Source organism: Leptonychotes weddellii, chromosome 6, assembly GCF_054177405.1.
Source record: "Leptonychotes weddellii isolate Sample4059 chromosome 6, ASM5417740v2, whole genome shotgun sequence".
In the NCBI taxonomy this organism is placed as follows: domain Eukaryota; kingdom Metazoa; phylum Chordata; class Mammalia; order Carnivora; family Phocidae; genus Leptonychotes; species Leptonychotes weddellii.
In genome coordinates this window covers 55,775,356-55,801,039 of record NC_138374.1, presented here as the reverse complement: position 1 = coordinate 55,801,039, position 25,684 = coordinate 55,775,356, and the positions used below count along the sequence as shown (strand labels likewise).

General features: G+C 37.1%; 1 protein-coding gene and 1 pseudogene across 2 annotated transcripts in view; one reads left to right on the top strand and one right to left on the bottom strand.

Moving 5' to 3' along the window:
- JMJD1C (jumonji domain containing 1C) overlaps nt 1–25,684 on the bottom strand; it is a 325,593-nt gene that overhangs the window by 217,135 nt on the left and 82,774 nt on the right. The gene's annotated exons all lie outside the window — the stretch shown is intronic.
- On the top strand, nt 22,683–23,696 carry LOC102731972 (spermidine synthase pseudogene; annotated as a pseudogene).

Here is a 25,684-nt window from a genome sequence, read left to right as displayed (position 1 = left end):
GAGACGAACCATGAGAGACTATGGACTCTAAGAAACAAACTGAGGGTTCTAGAGGGGAGAGGAGTGGGGGGATGGGTTAGCCTGGTGATGGGCATTACAGAGGGCACATACTGCATGGAGCACTGGGTGTTATACGCAAACAATGAATCATGGAACACTATGTCAAAAACTAATGATGTAATGTATGGTGATTAACATAACATAAAAAAAAAAACAAGCTGTAAGTAGAGAATTTAACTGAAAAAGAAGAACAAATGATCATCATAAAAAACCAAGCCACTCCCTTCTCCTAAAGGCAATGATATAATAGTATTATACTTACTGGAATTATACTACAAAGTATTATATGCCTTTAAGGGTAAAGGACAGAAGAATGAGATGGCAACTTCAAATGTAGGCTATCTCCTAATATGCTGGCAGGCCAAAAATGTCTACAGTTATACCACATTATCATGGCACAGATTGATCCCAGGATTATTTTTCCTTGAGAGAGAAGGAAAAACCCTTCTTAGCGAGTCCTCTGACATATCCATTTCCACACTTGCCTTTTTTTACTTTTAAAAGGGAGGTAAGGGTAAGGAAAGATACATAAAAACACTGAAAAAAAATAAAATAAAATAAAAACACTGAAAACTGAGATTAAATATACATGTACTACATACTTCCCAAATGCCATGTAACTGCTAATGAAGCAGCTTCCATGGAAAGAGAAAGCATTAATAGAAGAGCATATCCTGAAATCAAAAGGACATAATTCTTGGGCCCAGAAAGTTTACAATATGGAACCCTATCTATATGCTTGCAATGTTTTGTTTCCAGAGAGCTCTTAGAATGTATATCCCAATTTTTGCAGTAGAAACTATTGGTGTCTTTCGTAATAGGCACAAGGGGGCACTGGAGCACAGAGTATTAAGTATGTCTTCCGCTACACCTCAGGACTTACCCTAGGAGGGGGGGCGGAGCGGGTTGTAGGAGAGGAGCAGCTAGTATGCATACTGTATCTCCATTTCATAAAATTTCTATTTTTAGTAGAAGATTTTACAAGACTAGATTCAAATGTATGCATTTTTTCAGCAAATTCAGGGAATGAATTTTTCCTTCCGTCAAGCCTTATTAATAAGAATTGCTTTGATTTCTTAATTCTTATTAGGTCAACTGTAATTCCTGAACTTAATAAATTACCACAACAAAGTCCTTCAAATGAAAATCACTATTATTTACTGATCTCATCTTTTAATCTATGGCTCTACCACAATAGAGTGAAAGCTACAATATAAGTTCATAAATAATTCTTCAACTACTTAGTATGCTAGATTAATGGCTCTCATTTTGTATACAGGCATATTTCATTTTATACACTTCACAGATATTGCCTTTTTTTTTTTTTTAAACTAAGTGAAGGTTTGTGGAACCCGGAGAGGAACAAGTCTATTGATGTTATTTTTCCAACAGCATTTGCTCACTTTAGGTCTCTGTCACATTTTGGTAATTCTCGGAATATTTCTAACTTTTTCATTTTATTACATTTGTTATGGTGATCTGCGATAAGTGACCTTTGATGTTACTAGCATTAATAGTTTTGGGGTACCACAAACCACACCATGTAAGATAGAGAACATAATCAATAAATGTTGTGTAGGTTCTGTCTGCTCTACCAACCAGCCATTTTCCTATCTCTCTCCCTCTCCTCAGGTCTCCCTATTCCCTGAGACACAATAATATTGAAATTAGGCCAATGAATAAGCCTACAATGGCCTCTAAGTGTTCAAGTGAAAAAATGTCACTCACCTCTCTCACTTTATTTTTTTTTTATTTTTTTATTTTTTAAAGATTTTATTTATTTATTTGACACAGAGAGAGACAGCGAGAGCAGGAACACAAGTAGGGGGAGTGGGAGAGGGAGAAGCAGGCTTCCCGCCGAGCAGGGAGCCCGATGTGGGACTCGATCCCAGGACCCTGGGATCATGACCTGAGCCGAAGGCAGACGCTTAACGACTGAGCCACCCAGGCGCCCCACCTCTCTCACTTTAAATCAAAAGCCTGAAGTGATAAAGCTTAGCTAGAAAGGCATGCCAAAAGCCAACACAGGCCAAAAGCTAGACCTCTTGTGCCAGCTAGCCAAGTTGTGAGTGCAAAGGAAAAAAATCTCTGAAGGAAATTAAAAGTGCTACTCCAGTGAACACATGAATTACATCAAGGCAAAAAATCCTTAATTGCTGATATGAAGAAAGCTGTAGTGGTCTGAATAGAAGATCAAACCAGCTACAACATTCCCTGACAGCTACAACATTTCCTGAAGCCAAAACCTAATCCAGAGCAGGGCCCTAACTCTCTTCAATTCTAATTAAGGCTGAGAGAGGTGAGGAAGCTGCAGAAGAAGTCTGAAGCTAGCAGAGGTTGGTCCATGAGGTTTAAGGGAAAAAAGCCATCTCCATAACATAAAAGTACAAGGTGAAGGAAGCAGCAAGAACTTATCTAGAAGAATATGACAAGTTTTCTGGAAGATCTAGCTAAGATAATTAATGAAGATAACTACACTAAACAACAGATTTTCATGTAAGCAAAACAGCAAAGTTGCCATCTAAGACTTCTACAGCTAGAGAGAAGTCAATGCCTGGGTTCAAACCTTTCAAGACAGGCTGATTCTCTTGTTTGGGGTTAATGCAGGTAGTGACTAAATTGAAGCCAATGCTCACTTATCATTCTGAAAATCCTAGGGTCCTTAAGAATTATGATAAATCTCTGCCTTTGCTCTATAAATGGAACAACAAAGCCTGGATGACAGCACATCTGTTTATAACACCATTTACTTTACTTTAAGCCTCCAGTTGAGACCTACTGCTCAGAAAAAAATTTCCTTTTAAAATATTACTGCTCATTGACAATGCACCCGGTCATTCAAGAGCTCTAAAGGAGATGGACAAGATTAATGTTGTTTTCATATCTGTTAACATAACATCCATTCTGTGGCCCATGGATCAAGGAGTCATTTTGACTTTCAAGTCTTATTATTTAAGAAATACATTTCATAAGGCTATAGCTGCCACAGATGGTGATTCCTCTGATGAATCTGGACAAAGTAAATAGGAAACCTTCCAAAAAGAATTCACCATTCTAGATGCCATCAAGAACATTTGTAATTTATGGGAAGAGGTCAAAACATCAACATTAACAGGAGTTCAGAAGAAGTTGATTCCCCACCTCACGGATGACTTTGAGGGGTTCAAGACTTCAATAGAAGTAACTGCAGATGTGGTGGAAACAGGAAAAGAACTAGAAGTGGAGCCTGAAAATGGGACTGAATTGCTACAATCTCATGATAAAACTGAATCAGTGAGGAGTTGCTTCTTATGGATGAGCAAAGAAAGGTTTCTTGAGGGGGAATCTACTCCTGGTGAAGATGCTGTGAAGACTGTTGAAATGACAACAAAGGATTTAGAATATTACATAAACTCAGTTGATAAAGTAGCAGCAGGGTTTGAGAGGACTGATTCCAATTCTGAAAGAAGTTCTACTATAAAATGTTACCAAACAACATCACATGCTAGAGAAATCCTTCCTGAAAGGAAGAGTCAATAGATGTAGCAAATTCATTATCTTACTTTAAGAAACTGCCATAGTCATCCATCCTTCAGAAACCACCACCCTATTTATCAGTCAGCAGCGATCAACAATGAGGCAAGACCCTCTAGTAGCAAAAAGAGTATAACTAACTGAAAGCTCAGATGATGGTTAGCATTTTTTAGCGACAAAGGATTTTAAAATTAAGGCATGAACATTGTTTATTTTAGACATAATGCTATTACACACTTAATAGACTACAGTACAGTGTAAATGTAACTTTTATATGCACTGGAAAGCCAAAAAATTCATTTGGCTCACTTTATTGCAATATTTACTATACTGTAGTGATCTGGAATTGATTCCACAGTTATCTCTGAGGTATGCCTGTATATGAAAAGCTATTTTGAAAAATCTAATTTTTTTGTAGAGACAGTAATGTAATGGGATTCCCATGTGCCCATTACCCAGATTTAACAATTTTTATCTCATGGTCAATCTTGTTTCAATTAAAAAAAATATTAATTCTGCAAAAATATTATCAGTCAGTATTCAAGTTTCCCAGCATAGACCTTTTTTTCCTTTTCAGTTTGTTCAAATTAAGATCATAATAAGTTCCACTTACTGCAACTCATTGACATGAAGGTTTTACCTCTTTTCCTCCTGCAATGTCTTTGTTAAAAAAGTGAAGTCACTTGTCCCATGCAGTCTTCAATTACCTGTATTTTGCTGACTATACCCCTGAGGCATTTTTAAACATGCTCCTCTTGTCCTTGTAATTTTCTATAATTGTGGAATTTAGAGTCTTAATCAAAATCAGAATGCACAGAGAAGACAACCTCATATGTGGTACCGTGTTTCATCAAGGGGCATATGCGTATTGCCTTGTATCTGTGACAGACAATAGCAGCCAATGATGAACAATGCCTAAATGCAGTATTTCACTGAGAGCTGCAAAGAAATGACATTCTAATTTTATCATGCCTTCATTATTTACTATCTGTAATATATCTAGTGAGTGAAAATTCTCATGAAATCTTTGGTTTCCAAGAAGTGCTTTGTTTAGAAAAGGAAGAATAAACACTTGGTTTTTATGAGTTTTTGAAATGAGTTAGTATTTTAACCTCCCAGAATGGTAAACAATGAGAATGTGTTTTTTAGGGGAGGGATCATTATAAACTGTTATATTTAAGTAAATGTAGCATGTTCCAAATTACTGCAGTTGTTTATTTCTATTATTGTCAAATTTCCCCATCTTTGGCCAGTGAGAACCTCTTCAATTAGTTTCTGGGTCTTTTAGACAGACCTTAATAGTCTTTAATAGCTTTCCTGCTTCTGGTATAACAAAATATCCCAGGATCATCTTGTCCATCTCTTGCCCCAGACTTGAAATCAACCATATACCCAACCCAAGGAACTTTGGTACTTTTCAATGGGAAACAGCATTCAGAAACAACAGTCTGGGTTCTAAGGAGTGCTCATTTCTCCTGAATTGGCATTTTATCTACACCTTTTACTGTGGTAAGTTAGTATAACTTTATACTGATACTTCCAAATAAAATTCTACAGATTGTTTAAAAATTGTGATCTTGTATTTCTATCTCTTTCTTCTCCCATACTATATGTGATTCTTATTATACAATGTCACCAACATAATTAAAATCATTTCCCTTGTTGCACAATATATATACAACAATTTGGGAATAATAATAACAACACTATGATTAATGAAAACCATTTAAGGTTTTTATATTATTCTTCTGTCCTCGGGGTATAATCCACCCGGCATGTACAATCAAATTACGGTGTTTTAAAGTCACTTAAAATAGTTCCTTCCTACAATTATACCACTTAGGCTTCTTCGTTTCATTTTGCTTTCACTTTTAGGTTTGTTTTTTAAATAACTAAAACTTGTTTTAGAGTTATGTAAAACATTTACATGGTTTCAACATCACACCTAGAAAATAAGATGTATTTGCAGAACTCTAGCTATTCCTTCTATTTCGGTTCCCTATAGTGGAATAGTTTTTTTTTATTAATTCCTAAATTTAAAAAAAATAAAATTAGAAATGTGCATATATACAAATATATTTAGTTAAACAGTAACATACTTTATGAACTTTTCTGTACCTTATTAGTTTTACTGCATAATAATATTAATTGGCTATCAAGGCATAGAAGATGCTCTTCATTTGCTTTAATACCCATATAATACTCCACTGGATAATAATAAATATTCTATGCAATCAGAATCCTACTGATAAATACTTGTGTCCTTTCAGTCTTTTGCTACTACAAACAGTGCTACAATGAATGTAGCCTTGTTCATATGTCATTTTGTATTTATGCCACTCTATATTTGGGATATATCCCCAGGAGTGAGATTTACTAGATCAAAGAGTAAATGAATATTTAATTTAGCTAGATAATGTCAAATTTCCCAATATATGAGGTTGTACTACTTTGTATTCTAATAGACAAGCTGTGAGAAAGTGCCTATCTTCCACAGTCTCACCAAATGGGTATGCTGCCGATTTGAAAGGAGAGGTGAAATGAGGAAGAATCTGACAGGTGAAAACTATTACCTCAGGATAGTTTTGTTCACTTTTTCCCTTTTATAGACTATTTCACTGATGTATTCTTTGTTGTGGGCGGAGGGGCAGAGGGAGAGGGAGAGAGAGAATCTTAAGCAGGTTCCACCCCCAGATGGAGCCCAACACAGGGCTTGATGTTATGACCCTGAGGTCATGACCTGAGCCGCAATCAAGACTTGGATGCTTAACCGAATGAACCACCCAGGAGACCCACATTGATCTACTCTTATCTTTACTTCCTGCCATATTCATAGCTGGGTTTTATTTGCTCTTATTTTTCTCTCTTAAGGTAAATCCCTGGGTCACTGATTTTATTTTCCATCCTTTCTAATACAAGCATTTAAAGATATAAATTTCTCTCTAAACCCTGAAGATGCATCTACACGTCATTTCATTTTCGAAATGACATCTAATTTCCCTTGTGATTTCTTCTTTGACCCACAAACTGTGGGTGTTGTCTAATATCCAAACATTTGAATGTTTTTCCTAGACATCATACTGTTATTATTCTAATTTAACTCCACTATGGTCCAAGAACATAGTCTTGTGTTATTTCCATCCTTTTAAATTTATTTAGAATTATTTCATGACCCAGCATATGGTCTCTTGATAAATATACCATGTGTACTTGAAAAGAAAGTGTATTACTGCAGCATGAAGTGTAGTGTTCCATAAGTATCAATTAAATCAAGATGAACGAGAATGTTTGTCAAATCTTCAATGTGTTTGCTAGCTTTTTATGTAGTTATTCTACCCACTGCTATAGGAAGGGTATTAAAATTTTCAACTATGACTGCAAAATTACCTATATGTAATTTCTGTAATTCTGTAAAATTTTACTTCAGGTATTTTGACGCTATGCTATCAGGTGTACACATATTTGTCACTGTTATGTCAGAATTGTGACCAAGAGGTAGTACATATATATGAAAAGATATAGGAACTTTATTAAGCCCTGTTCTAAGTCCATTTCTTAGGAAATTCTATCCAAAAGTATGAGTCATTGCTATTTACTAGTTGCAATGGAAAAGGATCAATATGATACAGTTCTTATTTCCAAAGAGGCTTACAAGCATATTTCAAAAGGATTGCAGTAAATATCTAGATAGCAATCCTTATAAAAATACCACAATATAGCTCCTTAAATTTAAGAAGTTTATATAGTACATGTACATACACTCCTTTCAATTCATTTTTAACATCTAAATCCTCTCAATTCACCCTATGAAGTAGATACTAAGTACATCTTATAGCTGAGAAATGTAAAATCCATAAAGATTAAATGATTTATCCAACATTACACAGTTAACATTTGGGAGAGCCAGAACTCAAACCTAAATCTACTTTTATAATACCACACATAGCTCCAAAAAAGAAAAGCGTACTCAACAATGTAAATTGGAGACCAAAAAGCAAAAGTTACAATTTTAATTATATAAATATGAATAATTCTAATAAGAAATGGGAGGAGATATTACCTATGAAAGTATGAACTCTAATAGTAAAAGTAATATCAATATCTTATTTCTCAGGGCCTGATATACTTTGGGAACTTAATAAATGTCAGTGGACTGAATAAATGAAGTTGATGAGTGAGTGAAACAATATGGCTAATATAGAGTTTTCTGATGTCAGATTTTAAAAGGACATGTATAAATAATGGAAGGAGGGAAATGTAACTAAAGATATTTATGAATTAATATCATAAACCTTATTTATTTATAATATTTTCAGAATAGACTAAATTTTATAAGTGATACAAAGGAAAACCAAACAGGCCTACTGGTTGTATAAATGTAAGAGGACGAACCAAGAAGAAACAGGAATACTGCATGGGAAAGATGATGTAATGTTAACAGATGCAGAGAGAATAAAGAACTACTCACACCTCCTTTTTTGCATCCATCTTCTCCACCAAGGAGAATTGAGTAGAAAACTGGAAAAGGTAGAAGAAACATAGTTAAAAAGTAAATGAAGTTGAAATGAGAAAAGACGACAGTAAGAGAATACCTAGCTAACTTTGTAAACTAGTTTTTGTCTACAGAGCCTAAATAATCACAGGTCTGAATTAGACATGCAACTCTAATGTGTATAATCTGTAAAACATCATAAGAAAATAATTTCTAAAATGCACTGATTTGGGAAATGGAGAAACTTTTTTTCTTAGAAAATTATGTATCAAAGACCCTTTGAGTTGAAAAGGCTCTTGACGATCCATTAACGTTGATCTATATCCAAAGTACAAAAATGATTACTTGTAAGTTGGCTTATAAGCACTAAAAAAAGAAAAAAGGTTATACCAAGAGCAAGTTTTATTTCACTACAGTGATCTTAAGTTTTTTCTTTATTGATAAATTTCTTCTTTTTAGGGAGGCTAGTGTAACTAACTAATACACTAGATTTTTAAAATTCTAATATTGTAGGGAAAGATCCTGAACATACTTTGAGGAATAAAATAAAAACCATATAAGCTCATTAATAATATAGGATAACTTGGTACTCATAGCTGGATTAAAAAAAAAAACCATACACACAATTTACAGTATTAACCAAGAACTAAAGTAAAAGTGACTGAATGTCTTCAAAAGTAATCCACAGGGCTTGAACCTCATACTTCAATCAAGATACTGAGTTGACTCAACAGGATGCAAAGTTAAGAATAATAATTAACATGTTGGATGATAAAATGAAGACTCCAATAAATTTCAACAGACTAAAAAATGAGCAGAATCAACTAATATTAAATAACAGCAATAGCAGTGGTAGCTGACTTCATGAAATAAAAGAAGGTTAAGCTAAAGCCAGAATTTGGGAAAGCTGATAAACACTCCAATTTACAACACAGAAGCCCACAGTGGTCTTTTTTTTTTTTTTTTTTAAGATTTTATTTATTTATTTGACAGAGAGAGAGACAGCAAGAGAGGGAACACAAGCAGGGGGAGTGGGAGAGGGAGAAGCACGCTTCCCGCCGAGCAGGGAGCCCGATGCGGGGCTCAATCCCAGGACCCTGGGATTATGACCTGAGCTGAAGGCAGATTCTTAACGACTCAGCCACCCAGGCGCCCCCCCACAATGGTTCTTTATTTATTCATTTTTTTATTATGTTTTTGTTTTTTATTTTTATTTTTTTTGAGGGAGAATCTTAAGGAGGCTCCACGCCCACCCTGAGATCTTGACCTGAGCCAAAATCAAGAGTCAGACGACTATCGCACTCAGCCATCTAGGCGCCCCAGAAGCCCACAATGGTTTAATATTAGTTCAGGGGAAAGCACTAATAAGAAAAATAATATTAGTATGTTTAAGCAGCAGCTAGACACACAGATCTCTCCTTGGCTCTAGCCTAGCAACTGCCTCCTCTTTCACTTTGGAGAAACGGAGGTTTGTTTCCCCCGGAAATGGTTATTGGAGGGTCTATGAATAAGGGAGCGTATTAAAGCAAGTTGAAGACAGAGACTGCTACTGAAACAGGAAAATCAAGTGAAAGTTACAAAGAACCAAACCCCTCCTGCAATGCCTAGTTTTGTTTGTTTGTTTACCTCAATGGGTATAAACTTTGAGAGAGAAAAGATTGGCAGATATCTCTGGGAAACCTGACCAGTTTAACATAAAAGACACCTAAATGCAGACATTAGTTATTCCCTAAAAAAGCAGTCTGATCTCCAAACAGTAAAAATACAGTCAACAAACCCTGCCCATGTTGCTCAGAGCTCCCCAGGTGTTTTTTAAGTGTTAAAGCTATTAAATCTGAGTAGTCAGAATCACCATACATTTCATGTGAGAAAAATGCCAAATTTTTCTAGACTAAATTACACACAGAGAAAAAAGTGATTGGAAGACAAGAAGACTCTGAAAGGAGAAGAAAACAACAACAACCCCCGCCAAACCCTAATATTATTATTCTCAATAAGATAAATTTAACAATCAAAATACAGAAATAGGAAGCTATCAAAAAATAACTTTGCTGGAAAACAAAAACACTTTAGGAAATTAAACTATGATGGCAGAAATGAAAAAACTCAATAGAAGATTTAGAATATAAAGTTGTAAAATTTTCCAACTACAACAAAAAGAATATGGGAGGAAAAATATATTGTAGAAAGAGGACCAATGTGGTCCCATATCATAAAACAAAGTTCTGATAAAGAGAGAAAAAAACACACAAAAGAGGGAACTAAAGAAATAATTCAAGAAAATTTCCGAGAACTAAAACTCGAAGTTCCCAGACTGAAAAGCAACTCCTAAAAAGCTAATAAGCATTCAGATGAAGAGATCTAGGAATGTCATTGTGAAATTTCAAAGAACAAAAAGAGAAGATCCCACCTTCTTCTTTCATATAGAAGATTAAAAAGCAAAACTGCATGACTTCTTAAAAGCAACACCAGAATCTGGAAGACATTAGATCAATGCTTTCAAAATTCTGAGGAAATATCATTTCCAATCTCTAATCCAGAATTCTATATCCAGTCAGATATGTGTCAAGTTTGAGCTTAAATACAGATCCTTTCAGGGCACCTGGCTGGCTCAGTTGGTAGAGCATGTGACTCTTCATCTCGGGGTTATAAGTTACAGCACTACATTGTGTGTAGAGATTACTTAAAAAATAAAATCTTAAGGGGTGCCTGGGTGGCTCAGTCGGTTAAGCGTCTGCCTTCAGCTCAGGTCATGATCCCAGAGTCCTGGGATCCAGTCCTACATCGGGCTCCCTACTCAGCGGGGAGTCTGCTTCTCCCTTGCCCTTCACCCCACTCTCGTGCTCTCTCTCTAATAAATAAAATCTTAAAAAAAATTTGTTTTTAAATAAATAAAATAAAATCTTATTGGTCTGCGGCATATATCCTGGCCCAAATCCGAGTAATTGCTCTAAAGTCCAAAGATATGGAGGAAGTACCAGGATGGAAACCTGACCCAGGATGCATCTAATGTTGAGTAGCTGGATTCTTTGCTGTAGCACAGGATTAAAATAAATGGTCAGTGGAAATGGGAAAAAAAATAATAAATAAAATCTTTAAAAAATTACAAATCAATGAATTAAAAAGGCCATCAAAAAAAAGTATCTTTTTGGGGGGCAATAATTTTTTTTTTTTTTAAGTAAGTTAAGTCCCCAACATGGGACTTAAACTCACGACCCCTATATCAAGAGCTGCATGATTTACTAACTGAGCACGCCAGGTACTCCGACAATACTTTTTAAAGAGATTACTAAATGATATATTCCACTAAGACATGGAACCCAGGAAAAGAATCCAATCAAAAAAAAAAAAGAGGCAAGGGAATCACCAGTTTGATGGCAAAACAAGATCACAAGAGGTCTGGAGAGTACAGTTATAAAGTCTCCAGGAAAGATTACATAAAGAAGATAAAATGGACAGGATACCTAATATACATACTTGAATGTACTGAAAAGATTTTATATAATTTGGGGATTAAATTAGTGACAAGTATACAGAAAACTAAATAAAGGGAGGAAATGCAAGACCATTATTATATAATATATAAAATATTTTCCAAAAAATTAAGTCAATATATACTAAAGTAGGTAGCCAAAAATAGTGTTTATATACTTATAATTAATACAAACATCAGGTATCCATCTAATCAATATTGTAACTGTATTGTAAGTATGGTAGGATACAAGTTTATCTAGTTTTTACATTTTTATCTACTCTTGATATTTTGGAAACATAATTGTTAAATGTTTGTTTTTAATGTTCCCTCCTCTCATGCATATTAATTTCAGAAATCTCTAAAGTTTAGTAACTATTGTTAGCATTTCAAAAGCATGGCCATTGAGGACTCACTTATAACTGAAACCTTCTTACATATAAAAACACTACAGACAGAATGCTCTAAGAATGATGGAACTGTCTGGGATGCTTAGGAACACAGTACTGGGCACACAGTTCATCATCAAAAAATACTGTCTGAGTAAGTGAAAAAAAAAAAATAGATCACATAAGGAATAGTCTTAACCTCAGGAAACAGTAAAAAGTCTCAAAGCCCCCTTTCTGAATGCCTGGAAGTACTATCAAATATCTATCAGAGAAATCAATGAGCAGTAGGCCTATTCCAGATTTAATATGTTTAAATATTAATGAATGACTCCAAAAGCCTAGCACATAAAACAACAGGTTACTTCACCCAGGCACAAATTTAATCACACATACTTCATGGCTTCTGTGCATAGGAAATTACTTGTTAAAAGAACTTAACAGGGCGCCTGGGTGGCTCAGTCATTAAGCGTCTGCGTCGCCTCAGGTCATGATCCCAGGGTCCTGGGATCGAGCCCTGCGTCGGGCTCCCTGCTCCACGGGAAGCCTGCTTCTCCCTCTCCCATTCCCCCTTCTTGTGTTCCCTCTCTCTCTGTCAAATAAATAAATAAAATCTTTTAAAAAAAAAAAACAAGAACTTAAGAAATGAACTTGGTAAATGAACAAAAAAGCATCCAAAGTTCAACACAATTATGAATCTCTCTTAAATCAACACATCTTTTATTAATCTCAACTTAGTCTAATATAGGCTAACATTTATAAAATAAAAAAATGTACCAAGAAAAAAAAAGAAAATTCAGTGTGTTCCTGAAGGAAAGGAAGGGTAGGTGAACAGGTATGAAACTGATGGTATTTGTGAATTTGGCAACCATTGCAAATACCACGGGCCATATGAAAAATTGGAGACATATTCCATAAGGATCCAAAGACATGTATGTAGTTAATAACAGAGCCAGGACTACAGATTAGTAGTCCAAACTTCTAATAATCTTTCCAACATATCATACTGCCCTTCCTTCAGTTAGCACCTTCTTTCTAAAGAAGAACAATATACTGGGAGAAACTGGGAAGATGGAGGAGTAGGAGGACCCTAAGCTCACCGCCTCCCACGGATACAACTAGGTAACACAAACATCAGTGTAAATAAGCCAGTGACCTGAAGACTGGCAGAATAAACTCCACAACTAAAGGTAAAAAAGAGGCCACATCAAGACCGGTGGGGAGCTAAACAGCCTGCAGGACCGTCTGGGACCCACTGGCGTGGAGAAGGGAGAGAAACAGACTATATGACACTGGGAAGCCTGCATGGGTAAGACAAATCCCCGTAACATTTGGCTTTGAAATCTAGAGGGGTCGAATTTCCTTAGTTCTTATAATCAGTGGGACTTAAAGCCTAGAATTTAAAAACCGAGCAGCTCAGTTCTTGGAAAGCATGGAGGGTAACAGGAAGTGGAGTACCTGCCATTAAAAAGCACAATAACCACAGAGATATAGTGTGGCAGCAGTCTGAAAAATGCCTAGGGCATATGGGAGGTAGAGTGATTTACTAATCTGAGAGCCTGTCCCAAAGGAGAAGAGATCACTGGGAGACTCCTCCAGGAACAAAGGAGCTGGCAGGCACTATTTCCCTCTTCCGCCCACCAGCATAAACACACAGCCACCTGCAGGAACCAGCACAATACCAACATTCAACTACTTAACTTGCTTACACCAAGCCCCGCCCCCCAGACTTTGGTGGATCCGCCCTTTACAGTCACACTTGCCTCAGTCCTGGAGCTGCAGGTCCCTCACCTGGAAGACCAAAGCAAACCTGCCAACATTGCATCTCCTGACCCCTGTGCTTTGTGGGATCTCAGCCAGGTGGTGGAGGACCCCTCCTAAGGAAGACCTGTGCATACCTTGTTAAAATTGCATGCCCCGCCCACCCACGTTTTGTGGATCCTCCCAGGCCAGCCTTCCTCCAAACAAAAAATCAACAAGTAAACACTGGCTTTGAATGACACACTGGACCAGATGAATTTAACAGATATATTCAGAACATTCCATCCTAAACAGCAGAATACACATTCTTTTCAAGTGCACCTAGAACATTCTTCAGAAGAGATCATGTATTAGGCCACAAAACAAGATTCAACAAATTCAAAAAGATCAAAGTCATACCATGCATCTTTTCTGACCACAATGCTATGAAACTAGAAGTCAATCACCAAAACACAAAACAAAACAAAACAAAACAAAAAACAACCCTGGAAAGAGCACAAACAACTGGAGGTTAAATAACATGCTACTAAAGAATGAATGGGTCAACCAAGAAATAAAAAAAGAAATGAAAGATTACATGGGAAGAAATGAAATGAAGACACAGCAGTCCAAAATCTTTGGGATGCAGCAAAAGCGGTTCTAAGAGGGAAGTTTATAGCAATACAGGCCTACCTCAAGAAGCAAGAAAAATCTCAAACAACCTAACCTTACAGGTAAGGGAGCTAAGAAAAATAACAAACAAAACCCAAGCCCACAGAAGAAAGGAGATAATAAAGATCAGAGCACAAATAATATAGAAACTTAAAAAACCACAATAGAACAAGAAAACCAGGAGCTGATTCTTTAAAAGATCGACAAAATTGATAAACCTCCAGCCAGAATCATGAGAGAAAAAGAGAGAGAGGACTCAATAAAACAAAATCAGAAATGAAAGAGGAGAAATAACAACTGAAGCCACAAAAAAAAAGGATTATAGGAGAATATTATGAAAATTTATACGCCACCAAACTGGACAACCTATTAGAAATGGATAAATTCCTAGAAACATATAACCTACCAAAACTGATCAGGAAGAAATAGAAAATCTGAACAGACCTATTACCAGCAATAAAATTGAATCAGTAATCAAAAACTCCCAACAAACAAAAGTCCAGGACCAGAGGGCTTCACAAGTGAATTCTACCAAACACCTTTTTTTTTTTTTTAAGATTTTATTTATTTGAAAGAGAGTGAAAGAGAGAGAGATCACGAGGAGGGGGTAAGAGTAGAGGGAGAAGCAGACGCCCCGCTGAGCAGGAAGCCAGGGTCACGACCTGGGCTGAAGGCAGACACTCAACCGACTGAGCCACCCAAGTGCCTTAAATGATACCAAGCATTTAAAGAAGAGTTAATACCTATTCTTCTCAAACTATTACAAAAAACAGAAGAGGAAGGAAAACTTCCAATTTCATTCTACAAAGTCAGCCATTACCCTGATACCAAAACCAGATAAAGATACCACAAAAAAAGAGAACTACAGGCCAATATATCTGATGAACACAGATGCAAAAATCCTCAGCAAAATATTAGCAAACCAAATCTAACAATACATTAAGAAAATCATTCTGAGGGGTACCTGGCTGGTTCACTCAAGCAGTGCATGTGACTCTTGATCTCAGGGTTGTGGGTTTGAGCCCCATGTTGGGTATACAGTTTACTTAAAAATAAAAAATCTAAAAAAAAAGGGGGGGAGGGAAGGAAAATCATTCACCATAATCAGGGGATTTATTCCTGGGATGCAAGAGTGGTTCAAGATGAGCAAGTCAATCAATGTGCTACAATACACCAACAAGAGAAAGGATAAGAACCATATGATTGATAATTTCAATAGATGCAGAAAAAGCATTTAGCAAAGTAAATATCCACTCATGATAAAAACCCTCAACAAAGTAGGTTTCGAGGGAATATACCTCAACATAATAAATATAAAAACACACAGCTGGGGCGCCTGGGTGGCTCAGTCGTTAAGCGTCTGCCTTCGGCTCAGGTCATGAGCCCAGGGTCCTGGGATCGAGCCCCACATCGGGCTCCCTCCTCCGTGGGGAGCCTGCTTCTCCCTCTCCCACTCCCCGTGCTTGTGTTTCCTCTCTCGCTGTGTCTCTCTCTCTCAAATAAATACATAAAATCTTTAAAAATAAATAAATAAATAAAAATAAATAAATCTTTAAAAAAAAAAAAGAAAACACACAGCTAACATCACACCCAATGGGGGAAAATGAGACCTTTTTCCTAAGGTCAGGAACAAGAAAGGATGTCCACTCTCCCCACTTTTATTCAACACAGTTCTGGAAATCCTAGCCACAGCAATCAGATGAAAAAAAGGAATAAACAGCATCCAAATTAGTAAGGAAGAAGTCAAACTTTCACAATTCGCAGGTGATATGATACTATATATATATATAGCAAACCCTAAAAAGATTCCACCAATTCCTCCCGCCAAGCAGGGAGCCCGAAGCGGGGCTCGATCCCAGGACCCTGGGATCATGACTTGAGCCGAAGGCAGACGCTTAACAACTGACCACCCAGGTGCCCCTCATGCTTCCCTTTAAATGTAAGAAAAAATTCTCCTCCTCTAGAGCCTAGGGAGAGGGTGTGGCCCTGCCAACAACTTGATTTCATACTCTGACCTCCAGAGTTGAGAAAATAAATTTCTACTGTTTTAAGCCACCAAGTTTGCAGTGATGTATTACTGCAGCCCTGGAAAACTAAGATCAGGAATTTCACAGATATTATAGGGTTTAAAAGCCACTGCATTAAAAAAAGAAAAAAAGCCACTGCCTGATTCCACTTATTTGAAGATGTATTTATTTTGAGAGAGAGCGGAGCACACACACAAGCGGGGGGTGGGGGGCAGAGGGAGAGAGAGAATCTCAAGCATATTCCACACTGAGTGTGGAGCCCAATGTGGGTCTCAATCCCAGATCATGACCTGACCTGAAATCAAGTGTTGGACGCTTAACAGCCTGAGCCACCCAGGTGCCCCTGAAGTTCAACAATAGGCAAATCTCATCCATAGTGATAGTATTAGTGGAATAGAGGAGGAGCAGTATAGACTGGGAAGGGGTAACTGGGTAAGGATGGTGTGTTAGAAACATTCTATATTTTGATCTGGGTGGTAGTTACATGAGTAGATAAAAACATATTTTTTTAAACTAAAGAATAGTGTATATTCTGGATGATTAATTTTAAAAAAGAAGAAAACACAAAGATACACTATCAAAATAATAATCACAGAAACTTGCTAAATAAGTTATGATTGAAGACTTACTAGTAGTTCAGAGCTATCTTAAGACTTAACCCATTGTAACCAGGCACACTGAAAGATACATAATTTCCAAATACTTAGTCTCATCTTTCAATATATGTGTTTGTGTATTTACATGAAAGAGATAATAGGAAAATAGGTCAAAGACAAGCACTCTTCAATATTTTGATTTGACAGCACTGTTGGGACTTAAACAGTTTTGGTGCTGAATACCAAAATAGGTTATTTGATTTATGTTTTGCCATCTTAAATATGTTAAGGATGAAATAAATTTACCTCTGTTAAATAACATTTTTTAAATGAACATGTTCTAGCTTAATATGTATAGATTTTTAACATGAGTTTCCTCACCAGAGTCTTACAAAATAGAGACACAATCTCATATTGTAGGAACATTTTATGTAAACAGTTGCAACTACTGGGAAGGAGTAAATCTTAGATTTATTTAGTAAAATAGCTAAACTCCCTGCTGGTGGGAGAAAACTCCTTCACAGCTGCCTTATGCTGAACCTATTTTTTCCTGCTTTGCTAGGAGACAAAAAATGGTATCAGGAGATAATGGTAGAGGATCTATGCAAGCCTGTGCCTGGATAAGAGAGAGAGAGAGAGAGAGAAGAATGCTAAGAAATCTAAGTAAAGCAGTTCTTTTAACTTCAGCAAGCACTTAAACTCTTCTCCCTCAAGTCAGATTAAAAGCTGAATGGAGGACAGTCAAATTTTTGTGATGAAAATTAGGATTTCAAAATTACAAACACAATGAAAATTCCACATCCATGAAGAAAAATAAAAAGTTGAGTTAATTTGATTAGATGCATTTTTTCCCTGCTATTGCCAACTCTACAACCTAATTCCCTCTTAAAATACAACTCCATTCCACTGCTTTTGAAAATGAGTAAATGTAGCAGTGTGGGTATAAGTAAGAATATGGTTACTTACCAAATCTCACTTAAGAACACAATTTTTCTTCACATAAAATGACTTACCTAAAACTTTAATATTAGTATGTAATATCACAGTATTATAGACAGATCAGATATACCTCATTAGAATTTTACCTATAAACTTTAGTGCCCTAAAAATAAACAAACTTTAGTATCCTATCTATATATTTTAAAGCCACCAGTTTGCTATAAATTATATAACCTTTCCCACCTAATAAAACCTTACACATGACTTTTGTAAGAAAGCAGTAATATGAAAGGTTACTGTAATATGATGACATCACTGGAGGAATAATGATCTTAATGATTTCATATACAAACATGAAGCTGGTTCTTACTTATAGTGCAATGGATATGGCCATTAGTTTGGTTCATGTTGATTCAGCAAAACTATAGCACAGACGTTTGATTTTTTAAGTTTTGGTTTAGCATGTTCTTTGAACTCCTGATACTGAATCACTGAATATATGACTTTAAAATAACATCTTTTTATTTTTCAAGGTGACATATAAGCACATACTGATAATTTAATAACTTAACCATTAACCATAAAAATTTAGAAGAACTAATTCAGTATATAAACCTAAGGCATACCTAATTATTACAAAACCATAAAATGGAACTATAAAAGACTGTATTACTTTAACTTTCCTTAAAATGAAATCTTTTTTTGCACATCTCACACAATAAAAAGCAACTGCGATGCCCTATAGAATAGCAGCACCTGCAGGAAAAGATCCAGCCTAGCAACTGTTGGTACTTAACCCATTACTTGATTTTCAAACATCAAGGCACTCCCCTTCCCCTGCCTTCCTGTATACTCAATGGATGAAACTGAAAAAAACAGAGCTCAGAGTATTCATGCTGAACTCCCACAACTATACAGCTGAATCTCATACATCCTCTAAAAATACTGTCCTGAGAACAGGCTTTAACACAATTGTGCAGCATCTTGCTCCTAGCTAGGAGTTCCACAGAAGATAAATATTCCATCATACACTTAATTTCTATAAAGGAGTCTATATTTTTAAAGGATACTTACAATAAGAACTAGATAAGAACACTAAAATAAGAGAAACCTGCAATGTTTAAACTGCACAAGGAAAAATATGACCAAGAAAAAAAATTACTTACTTCAACCCTTAATGATATTTTACAGGCAAAGATATTTTCAATAAGAAAGTAAAATATTATTCACTCAACAATAATGATTTTCTTAGTGTATTTTTTATAAGTCAACATGTAAAAATCACCTGAACTGTAATCAATGATTTGAGAAAAATAATCTCTTGTTTTGTCAATATTTTAATGTTTTTAATATTTTAGAAAACTTTTGATATTACAAAAAAAAAGTTTAAAATTTCTTTGGCATATTACTACACCTAAAGGTCTGTCAAAAAAGGCGGAAAACTCTCTAGTCATCTGATCATGGTGTGCTGGCAATTTCTCAAACATCTGCTGAAGGTCAGATTTCCATTGCATGGAAGCAATCAATGGAACTACACAATTCTCCTGGCACTAAAAGAAGCTAAACAGAACACTGTTTTACATAAGTAATAAAATATAACCCTAGCTTTGTAATAAACTGTAGCAAAGTCTATCTCCTCCCCCACAGAATTCATACATTTAAAACATGGTTATAATATTCTTTTTGCATTTTATTTTAAAATTATGCTTATTATGTCCATGAAGTGTGTATATAAAACTTCATACCTTCCATTTAGTAAAAAATTATATAATCAATTTTTTAATTTCACACTCCAAAAAAGCACTATACATCTAAATGAAATTTTAAGAATAATTTAAATGTAATGATACGTATTTATAGGTTTGTGTTTTTTTTACAAGTATGAAAACATAATAGCAGGCCACTTATTTCAGTGAGAGTGATTCATTTTGCAACTAATTCACACTAAGATGACTGGGTTTACAAGAAGTTATATGGTTAAAACTAAACTTGTTATAGAAACATTCAGATTCTTCTATAATCATAGAGACTGCTGATGTCAGTTACTTTGAAAAAAATTTTTGATCCAAATCATCTTGAACACATTTCATACTCTACAACTAAGGAAACTTGATCAATTGTTTAAACAAGTAATGAAACACAACAGGTTACCAAAGAATTATAGTTAAATATTACAAGAAGCATTGTCAATGTACATATTTATGAAGTACTACTTTATTGGATCTTCTTTTTAAGAACAGAAATAAAGGTTAGGGCACTTGGGTGGCTCAGTCAATTAAGCATCTGCCTTCAGTTCAGGTCATTATCTCAGGATCCTGGGATTGAGCCCCACATCAGGCTTCCCGATCAGCGAGGAGTCTGCTTCTCCCTCTCCCTCTGCTCGTGCTCTCTCTCTCTCTTCTCTCAAATAAATAAAATCTTTAGAAAAGTGTATTAAAGCTAAAATTAAAAGTTAAAGTACTTTCCCCTTCAAAGTACTCTATGTGTTAAACACTCAAATTGCTGCCAAAGTTTTACACTGTAGCTATAAAATGATGAAACATTTTTAAATATAAAAATGTGCCCTTTTATATAAGCCTACACAATTATGGACAGTTTTAAATCTTAGATTAAAACACTTTGCCAAAGACTCTCAGAAAATTAGTAAGCAAAACATAAATGATCAAGTGACTACTTGAAGCTTTTTTTTTTAGAAGCTTAATGTTAATATTTTTAAGTAACACAGGAATCCTTTTCTCATTTAAAAATATGGTAAAGCTACTAGGAAATAGATGAATCATAAAACCCTGCTTGTGATTATACTATATACTAATAAGGAACTTCCATCATATTGTAGATATAAATTACAATACAATGCAAAATAGAGAACTTACTTTAAAAAAAAGAGAGAGCGAGAGAGCATGTGAGGGAGTGAGAGAGGGAGAGAGAGAATCCCAAGCAGGCTCCCTGTTCAGCAAGGGGCTGCAAGCAGGGCTCAGCCTCACCACCCTGAGATCATGACATGAGCCGAAATCAAGAGTCTGATGCTTAAAACTGAGCCATCCAGGAGCTTCAGAGAGATTTTACTTCTAATAAGACTATTCTTAAGGAAAGTTGGGCCTTAAACAATCTAATCCCAGCAAAACAACTGAATTAACAAGTGTGGTCAAGTTAGAACTATACCATCTTCCTAATACAGACAAGTTTTTATTTTTGAATGAACTCAACTATTTAGATTATAATTTTGCTCTAATAACCTTCATTACTTTATATAGGATTATAATTTAATTCCAAGAAAGATTAATATTGGATCTATGCTAAGTATTTTCCAAGAATATTATCATCATAAAAAGATAAGCTCCCAAGTGATGCTGATTGTACTGCTCTAAGGATCACACTTAGAAAATTGCCATACTAAAGGGTATCTGTAACATGCATCCTAACAAACTAATCTATCTGGCACACAGTTTCCAAATTAATCTTCCTTTAACAACATTTAAAAAGCATTAAACAGTTTTTCAGAAATCTCTCCATGGTTTCTCATGGGGAATAGCATAACATCTAAATTTATTAAGACTAGTACTGAAGGTATTAGAAGAAAAGTCATTAAACAGTTCATCTCATTTTTCTTTGATGGCTAAAATGAAAGTCTGTCTACATACTTTTTATTTTTTTTTTAAGATTTTATTTATTTATTTGACAGAGAGATACACAGCGAGAGAGGGAACACAAGCAGGGAGAGTGGAAGAGGGAGAAGCAGGCTTCCCATGGAGCAGGGAGCCCGATCCCAGGACTCTGGGACCATGACCTGAGCCGAAGGCAGACGCTTAACCATCTGAGCCACCCAGGCCCCCCCCCACATATTTTTTAAAGCCATGCTAAAACCACTCAATATTTTCTATGTACTTACTTATCAGGCACTGCCAGGAGTAGAGTTATAAACAGCAAAAGCTACCTCTAACTAAAAGACGTGTATGTAAACAAATAATCAAAATACCATGCAGGAATTTCTGCTTTCTGTATAATTCATATCACCATCTCTATAACAATTAAAATGCTAGATAAGATACATTTCAAGTTTGTGTTTTTTAAAGCTGACTGCTAATGCTAACAAGATAGAGAGGATTATTGAGCCAAGAACCTGAAGAGGTAAAAAAAACCCACAGACAGATGGAGCACTGTCGCCCTGAAGTTCAAAATCCAAGCAATACACCAAGTTGCAAAGTTACATGGTGGTCTCCCTAAGGCCACCTCTAACAAAGTCCAAATCTAGAGTCCACCAAAGGTAAGAACCATGGTAACTCCCCTAACTGGCTCAGAACTCTGAAAGGCTATATCCTGGGAGCAAGAGTGACCCAGAATTAAAACACTTCTTGCATGGTCTTAAGTAATAAAGACGGTCAGAAAATTTTTGAGTAAAGACGGTCAGAAAATCTCAAATGACACTTAGAATAAGACACTTAACTGGATTACTGTCACCAGGTACCTGGGTGAATCAAATACAAATTCTCAATGGAAAAAGACAGTATTATCCTAGACATTAAATTATTCCTACAACTAATTTTTCAAATAAAGAGCCCAGCACACAAACAAAACCAAGCGCATGAGAAGGCAACACGAAGAAAAACCAGCAGAATCAAATGAACTAAAATTACTTAAAGTATTCCTGTGAAAACAAATGCCAACAAACGTACTAGATATCAAAATTTGTAGAATGCAGCTAGTGAACTGCTAAAAGGAAAATTTAAAGGCTTAAATGCATGTATTAAAAAAGAAGTGGCTGCAGTCCTGAGCCCGCCCCGTGCCGCCCGCCCGCCCACCATGGAGCCCCGCCCCAACGGCCCCGCGCCTTCGTCCCCGCTGACATCCACGAGGGCTGGTTCCACGAGACGTGCAGCCTGTGGCCCGGCCAAGCCCTGTCGCTGCAGGTGGAGCAGCTGCTACACCATCACCGCTCGCGGTACCAGGATATCCTTGTCTTCCGCAGTGAGAGCTACAGCAATGTGCTGGTGTTGGACGGCGTCATCCAGTGCACGGAGAGGGATGAGTTCTCCTACCAGGAGATGATAGCCAACCTGCCCCTCTGCAGCCACCCGAACCCACACAAGGTGCTGATCATCGGGGGTGGGGACAGAGGTGTCCTGCGGGAGGTGTTGAAGCATTCCTCCGTGGCGTCTGTGGTCCAGTGTGAGATTGATGAGGACGTCATCCAGGTCTCTAAGAAGTTCCTGCAAGGCATGGCCGTGGGCTACTCCAGCTCCAACTGACCCTACACGTGGGCGACGGTTTTGAGTTCATGAAACAGAACCAGGATGCCTTCGATGTTATCATTACTGACTCCTCAGACCCTATGGGCCCTGTAGAGAGTCTCTTCAAGGAGTCCTATTACCAGCTCATGAAGACGGCCCTCAAGGACAATGGCGTCCTCTGCTGCCAGGGCGAGTGTCAGTGGCTGCACCTGGACCTCATCAAGCAGATGGGGCAGTTCTGCAAGTCGCTCTTCCCCGTGGTGGCCTATGCGTACTGCACCATCCCCACCTACGCCAGCAGCCAGATAGGCTTCATGCTGTGCAGCAAAAATCCCAGCACCGACTTCCGGAAGCCCATGCAGCCTCTGACACAGAAGCAGGTGGAGCAAACGCAGCTGAAGTACTACAGCTCGTGCACCAGGCCGCCTTCGTCCTGCCCGAGTTTGCGCGCAAGGCCCTCAATGATGTGAGCTGACTCCAGGCGCCCGTGCTGACGCCGCCCAGGACCTCAGGCCAGGGAGCCTCCAGGGCGCCTGCGCGCTACGAGCCCTGGACGAGACCCCCCCCACCCCCCGCCCCGAAGGTGTGCCCACCAAACAAGTGTTACAGGCCCCATAATGCTGCCCGGGCTTCCCTGCTGGGCGGACTCTCTGTCGATGTGGCGTCCAGCCTCCAAGCCTCTACCAGCAGTGTACAGCACCTTCTCCACCTTCTGTCACCCTCACTCACCAAACACGTGTGTTTATAATAAATTCCGGGAAAAAAAAAAAAAAAGAAGGGCTGGGAAATAACAATCAAGAATCCATCGCAAGAAATTCGAAAGAAAATCACAAAACAGGCACTCTATGAAAGAAGGAAAATAAAGATCAGAGTAGAAATTTATAAAGTACAAAACAAACATCCTATAAAGAAGATTGACAAAACCAAAATGTGCATTTTTGAAAGGATTAGTGAAACTGATAAGCCTCTGGTGAGACTAATGGGGAAAAACAGGTAGACACTATAGAATGAAAGAGAGGACATCAAAGTGGCAGACCCTTACTGTTTAGAGACACAAACTTCAATGGCAAAACTATAGAGCAAAGCAAGAAAAACCTATTGCCATGAAAATCTGGATGGCAATTACTTCCAGGTAGAAGAAAAGAGTTGTGATGACTAGGGGGTGGAACTGGTAGAGCTTTTGAGTACTGGCAATGTTCTATTCCTTGATCTGGATGGAGGGTGGTTACACAGGCATTTGCTTTACATAATTAAATAAGCTATACAATCTCTACTTTGTACACTTTTCTGTATGTGTTATTGTTAGGAACTGAATCGTGACCTTCAAAATTCTGATGTTGAAGCTCTATTCCCCAATGTGACCATATTCAGAGATAGGACCTTTATTTATTTATTTTTTTTAAAGATTGTATTTATTTATTTGACAGAGAGAGAGCACAAACAGAGGGAGAAGCCAACTCCCCGCCGAGCAGGGAGCCCAATACGTGTGGCTCGATCCCAGGACCCTGGGATCATGACCGTAGCCGAAGGCAGACTGAGCCACCCAGGCGCCCAGAGATAGGACCTTTAAGGAGTTAATTAAATGAGGTCATATAGGTGGGGCCCTAATGCCACAGGTCTGGTGTCCTTAAAAGAGGAAGAGACAACAGGCCCCTCCACACCCACCATCAGCACAGAGGAAAAGCCATGTGAGGACACAGCAAGAAGGTATACATCTGTATACCAGAAAGAGAGCCCACACCAGAAACCAATCTTGACAACACCATGATCTTGGACTTCTGACCTCCAGAACTATGAGAAAATAAATTTTTGTTGTTTAAGCCACCCAGTCTATGGTATTTTGTTATGGCAGCCCTAGCAGATCAATATATAGTTATGTTTTATATTTTGAAAGGTAAAATAAAAAAAATAGAAGGTGACAGGTGTCACCATGGGTACCATGGAGGAGGTAGAAGCCATTTATTATAAAATTATTTTAGGGGCGCCTAGGTGGCTCAGTTGGTTAGGCGTCTGCCTTCAGCTCAGGTCATGACCCCAGAGTTCTGGGATTGAGCCCCGGGTCGGACTCCCTGCTCAGTGGGGATCCTGTTTCTCCCTCTGCCGGCCGCTCCACATGCTTGGGCTCTCTAATAAATAAGTAAAATCTTTAAAAAATAAAAAAAAATTTTTAAATAAAATTATTTTAACTGCAACAAATTAATATTTTAAAAGAAACACTTGCTAATTGCTCACCCTAACAACTAATAGATTTATTTTATCCTTTCCACACTTTTCTTACAACATTCCCTCTACCTGAAATATTTTTTATTCAGTCTAATCCCTTTTCTCCAGTTTAACTAGTCAAATGAGATTAAATATTGTACCCAACTGCCACACTACATGGAGAGCAGGTGGACAATGATATGCCCCCTGAATGTGATTACCATGAAAAGAAACACTGAAACTTGGGAAGGTAATTAAAATACTGGTCATAAAAAACAGTAAAAAAAATACAAGATTTTGCTATTGCATATTAAAATGGGGCAGTTCCGTGAAAAGGTATTCTTTTTTTTTTTTTTT